At 47.9% G+C, this 4,548-nt stretch overlaps 1 non-coding gene across 1 annotated transcript; it reads right to left on the bottom strand.

The window, feature by feature from the left end:
* Positions 1–3,375: 3,375 nt before the first annotated feature.
* Positions 3,376–3,482, bottom strand: LOC116559118. The gene has a single exon (XR_004272315.1). It is a non-coding gene; the product is annotated as a U6 spliceosomal RNA (small nuclear RNA).
* Between the last annotated feature and the right edge of the window lie 1,066 nt (positions 3,483–4,548).

The following is a 4,548-nucleotide window of genomic DNA, read 5'->3' as shown; positions in this document are numbered from 1 at the left end:
CAAAACTCCATCTCAAAAAAAAAAAAAAGAAGAAGGGGAACCTAACTGAAGCCCCAGATAATGACTGTCCAGGAGCATGCATTAGTGGCTCCTAGGGGTGAGGCCCACATCCCCTGCCCCCAGGTCAGCATGCTTTTACTAAGACCACAAAGTCTCACCCAGATTGCAGATAGGAGAGAATGGTGACTTGGTTCCATTTTAGAGTGCTATTGCTTTGGTTTACTCCCAGCAGCAAAGGGCAGGGTTGGGGATGGAAACCAAACACAGAGGGTGTGTCTCCCGATACCTCTCTTAAATCTCAGGGAGACACAGTCAGGACTGCAATATCTTATCAGTACCTTGATGGGAGGGGACTGCCAGGTCGGGGAGGGGAGATGTGGACGAGCTGCCTCCTGTATCCCCAGCCTCCTCAGCACCTAGAAACAACTTACGCTGCCTTATAAGGCTCAAATGCTGCTGCCAGGGAGCTGTGGGGCCCAGGCCTTGGAATTCTTGGTGCACTAATGCTTGACGGCTCCCCTCCGCTTGCACTGCTGGACCTTGGGGTTTTTTGGTTGTTTTTCTTTTTTTTTTTTTTTTTTTTGAGACGGAGTTTCGCTCTTGTTACCCAGGCTGGAGTGCAATGGCGCGATCTCGGCTCACCGCAACCTCCGCCTCCTGGGTCCAGGCAATTCTCCTGCCTCAGCTTCCTGAGTAGCTGGGATTACAGGCATGCACCACCATGCCCAGCTAATTTTTTGTAGTTTCAGTAGAGACGGGGTTTCACCATGTTGACCAGGATGGTCTCGATCTCTTGACCTCGTGATCCACCCGCCTCAGCCTCCCAAAGTGCTGGGATTACAGGCTTGAGCCACCGCGCCCGGCTTTTGGTTGTTTTTCTAAAGGCATTCCAAGGCCAGGACAGTGCTAATTTAAGTTCCTCCAGGCTCAATTTTTTTTTTTTTAACTACAGATGGGTCTCACTGTGTTGCCAAGGCTGGCATGCAGCAGCTGGAATGCTGTGCACTACAACAGGCTCAGTTCTCTCTCTCTCGTTCCCTTGCTCTCTCTGTCAGAGATGAGATCAGCCAAGAACAGACTCAATTTTTGACCCTCCTAGTTTTCTGAGACTGCATCCACTTTCATAGTTTCTCTGAGTCCAAATTAGAATATCTCAGCTGGTGGGCTGTCTCCCAGGAGGCCCTCAGAGAGGAGCGGTGCATCTGGGGCACCTGGACACACCCCACTCCACCGAGTTGTGTCAGGCAGCCCTGTCTATTTACATCCTTTCACCCTTTCTCAATAAGTTATCAAGCGATGTGCTCCTCCAGATAAAGAAGTAGTCCCAGGAAAAAGGAGACATGGGATACAGGGAGGGATCCTGAACCCAGGGAGGACAAGGAAGCTCCTGGGAGGAGAGCTGTGCTCCCACCTGGCATAGTGCGCAGCCGGTCTACACTGTGGCTGTGACTCAGGAGACTGACTGCGGAGGATTATGATCTCAGAGCAACGATGGTGCTTGTAAATGCAGATAAAATGCTCAGGTGTGCCCAGTTTGAAGAAGATTAACAGCCCTGCGTCCTGGAGCGCTCAGGGGAACTGATGAACTCTTCCAGATCTGTTTCCACCCACTTCAGCCGTGGTGAGTCTGGAAGCAGAAAATCCAGAGCAGCCCATGCCCTTTGACCATGTTTCTGCTGGTCAGCCAGCACCTCGCTCACACTACGCTCTGCGACACACCCCTACAGGGACTCTGAGAACTCGAGGGGAAGTTGAAGCCAAGCTCTGCCTGGAAGCTCCGCTCAGTCGTCTTCAGGGAGCTTGCTAGATGTGGGAGCATCCTTGCCCTCCCCTTACAAAGCTAAGTCTGTGCTTACTGCTCAGTTTTTTCCAAACTAAACAATGTTTTTGAGAGATTCACAGAGAGATAAAAACAATTAAAAAGAAATGCCAGGGGGAGGTTAGCACAAAGGTCTTGATACTGGTTACCTCTGGAGAGGAAAGGGGGCGAGATGGCAGAGTGCTCAGGGGTCTTTGGAGGTGCTTGTGTCTCCAGTGTAGTCACATGAGGTTCATTTTAAGCTGTACCTACACATTTTTTTTTCTGAGACAGAGCCTCACTGTTGCTCTGCTGGAGTGCAGTGGCATAATCTTGGCTCACTGCAACCTCCACCTCCCGGGTTAAAGTCATTCTCCTGCCTCAGTCTCCTGAGTAGCTGGAACTACAGACATGCACAACCATACCTGGCTAATTTTTGTATGTTTAGTGGAGACAGGGTTTCACCATATTGGCCAGGCTGGTCTCAGACTCCTGACCTCAGGTGATCTGCCTGCCTTGGCCTCCCAAAGTGCTGGGATTACAGGCGTGAGCCACTGCGCCGGGCCTGTGCATACACATTTTAAACCCCTCTCTATTTATAATACATTTCAAAGTAAGCATTTTTAATGATATAAGGATTGTTTTGGGGAAAGAAGAAATACTTTCTACTTTAATAATTGGCTGAGATAGAAGTGATTTTGTCTTAAATGATCTAGATAATCATGACTGGCTGAAGCCTCAGCTAGTACATTTTGGCTTCCTGCCAACCTTGACTCACTGAGCAAATGAATTAACCTTCAACAATATATATAATCCAGACGTGCATTTATGCCTGTCTCGTTCTCAGTATAAAATATGTTTGGAGAATTGTTTGACGTAAAAACAACAAATGATCTCTTTTGTCCACATACTTTTCACCTTTCCTTCCTTGGCAGCCAAGTCGAATCACCTGGCTTTTTGGTGAGCTGGCACATTAAAGTTAAAATTTGCTCCAGTGGACTTCAATGTTTTTTTGTTTTTGTTTTTTTGATACTGAGTCTTGCTCTGTCGCCCAGGCTGGAGTGCAGTGGCGGGATCTTGGCTCACTGCAACCTCTGCCTCCCAGGTTCTAGCAATTCTGCCTCAGCCTCCTGAGTTGCTGGGACTACAGGCACATGCCTGGCTATTTTTTTTATTTTTTAGTAGAGATGGGGTTTCACTATGTTGGTCAGGCTGGTCTGGAACTCTTGACCTCGTGATTTGCCTGCCTCAGCCTCCCAAAGTGCTGAGATTACAGGCGTGAGCCACCACACCCAGGCATTTTTTTTTTTCCCATTTATTTATTTTATTGCATTTTAGGTTTTGGGGTACATGTGAAGAACATGCAAAATTGTTGCATAGGAACACATGTGGCAGTGTGATTTGCTGCCTTCCTCCCCATCACCTACATCTGGCATTTCTCCCCTTGCTATCTCTCCCCAGCTTCCCACCCCCCACCGTCCCTCCCCTATTTCCCCCCAACTGACCCCAGTGTGTAGTGCTCCCCTCCCTGTGTCCATGTGTTCTCATTGTTCAACACCCGCCTATGAGTGAGAACAAAAAATATGGAATGCTTCACGAATTTGCGTGTCATCCTTGCGCAGGGGCCATGCTAATCTTCTCTGTATCGTTCCAATTTTAGTATATGTGCTGCCGAAGCGAGCACTGTTTTGTTTTTTAACCAGCACAGGAGCTGGAGAGGGGCATTTTGAAGTCAGGAGGTAATGCCAATTGGCCTGGGCAGGGAATATTGTGTGATTAAACAGTGAAGGGGGCAAATTCCAGGAGCCCTCCTTACCTCTGCGGGAATTACTGTACGCAGGTCTCAAATCCTGAAGGATCCTGTGTTTGTTTTCACTTGAAACCTAGATCACATTCAGTTGGCAGATTAAGCCAAGTTCATTCCAGGTCATCCTAATGATTTTTTAAATTGGCATTAGTGCATAATATAATGATTTGCAGTTCGTAGTCCACTTGTAAGTTGCAATTAGAAACTGAAAGGACAGTAATATAAGTGGGAGGAGAGATTTCATTAATTCCTTTGACAAATATTTATTGACTGGCAGCCGTGCTAGTTGGTGACAGTAATACAGCTAAGAGCCAAACCAAAGTCCCTCCCATGTGGGCCTTTCTTTCCAGTTGGAAGAGGGTGGAGGGTACAGTCAATAAATCCAAATATAGATATATATTTATGTATGCACACATATATATGTAACAAGTGGTATGTGCTGTGAAGGAAAAGTAGGGTAAGGCCCCAGAGAGGGACAAGTGTGTGCATGAGTGCAGGAAAGGCCTCTGATAAGATGATCTCTGAAGGAAGTGGGAGTGAGCGGTGCAGCTTTTGGGAGGAAGATTGCGCTGGGCAGAGGGAAGAGCAAGGGCTACCTCTCTGCATTCCAGGGTTACAAATAGAGGGTAACATTCGCCCTCCACCCCTCAGCACCTCTTTACTGTGACCTTTAAGAGCTGCAGAACTTAAGTGTCCATCAGTCAGAGACAATGCCCCGACCCAGACCCCTCTAGTTGAGTAGCAGACAGAGCTGGAATTACAAGACCACAGAGCTGACCAGGAATGAGGCTTATAAGTATGTTAGGGAGCTGCTCACTAACCTAGGAAGAGGCTGGCCAGGTTTCATTTTCTGTATGGTTCTGATGAAGCAGCTGGTACCAATGTTAGGAGACAGTGGCATATGGTGGGGGAAAAGCCCAGTGCTCCATCTCTGGTCTGGCTT

The sequence above is a fragment of the Sapajus apella genome, unplaced genomic scaffold (genome assembly GCF_009761245.1).
Source record: "Sapajus apella isolate SASKATOON/1434 unplaced genomic scaffold, GSC_monkey_1.0 scaffold22, whole genome shotgun sequence".
Classification (NCBI taxonomy): Eukaryota; Metazoa; Chordata; class Mammalia; order Primates; family Cebidae; genus Sapajus; species Sapajus apella.
Note: the sequence above shows the minus strand (reverse complement) of the source record. Positions and strands in the feature narration are given on the sequence as shown.